This window comes from Corythoichthys intestinalis, chromosome 16 (assembly GCF_030265065.1).
Source record: "Corythoichthys intestinalis isolate RoL2023-P3 chromosome 16, ASM3026506v1, whole genome shotgun sequence".
In the NCBI taxonomy this organism is placed as follows: domain Eukaryota; kingdom Metazoa; phylum Chordata; class Actinopteri; order Syngnathiformes; family Syngnathidae; genus Corythoichthys; species Corythoichthys intestinalis.
In genome coordinates, this window is record NC_080410.1 from 22,483,859 (window position 1) to 22,485,096 (window position 1,238).

Consider the following 1,238-nt stretch of genomic DNA (forward strand, 5'->3'; position numbering starts at 1 on the left):
AAATCATAGAAAAAAAAGTTTTTGAATGCGAAAAAATATTTGGGACTCAAATATTTGCATTTGAACACATTTAATTTTTAATTAAAAAAGTTTTCTTTGATTTTAGCAGTCCTTTTTGTGTAGGGGCCATATTATGCGTAGGACATTGGTGTCTAAGTCATTAAATCCCAACAAAAGTTGCTTCAATTAAAAATATATATATTTTCAAAGGTAAAAATCATTTGAAAAATAAAATTTCCCTCGGCAATTTTTTTTTTTTTAAAAATAAAATGCAAAGCAAATGACTGTCTAAGGTGCTAGTCACACGATCTGTTAGAAAAATTATTTTGACCAATCATAAAAATATATTTTTTGTTCGTTTACTAATTTTTGTTGTTTCCTTTAATGCTTTACAACTTATATATATATATATATATATATATATAGGAAAGTCAATTACATGCAATGACACTTTTCGGCCATTGGGGGGGGGCTGACCCCCCGTAAACTCCGCTTATGGTGGCAACCAAATAATTTACTGTCAAGTGAGGATGAAGTATTTCAGTATTGAAAGAAAAAATATATATATTTTCAAAATGGCCAAAACATGTTAAGAACTATAAATCAAATAAAGGTGTTGTCAATGTAAAGGTTTTACAGCAACTCTGTTTAGTCTATCAATACCAATGACAGCCATCAAGTTAAACACAAATATGCTTCTAATAAATATGTTAATTTCTATAGTCCTAATAGTTGGGCCTCCTTTTGCACTATTTATTGCATCAAATCCCATCTTTTGCGTTCAAAGTACCCTTCAGAACATGCACTGCATTGTTGAATATGTTGTCACTAGTCTTCCTCTTGACAACCCATAGATGTTCTCTGGGGGTAGGGTGGGTTGATGACCAATAATAATAATACCACCACCATGGGCATTAAACCAGCTTTTGGTACAGCTTAATTGAATTTTTGGGTAGGTGCCAGGTTTTAATGGAAAATAAAGCATACACAGCATGTGAGAAAGTGGAAACATGAATTGCTCACCTATTTCCTGATTGACGGCAGCATTAAATGCAGACTTCAGAAATGCAAAACCTCAGAACTGTGAGGCTAAACACTCATCCATCATACTGCCCTGGTATTATAATTTGAGCAAACATCATTGTAGTGTTATCATCTACTTAAACATAGCTACATGCAGGTTTATTTGGGGTGAAATGAAGTATTCAAGACTGTGTATGTTTTCAAAGAGTTTTTTT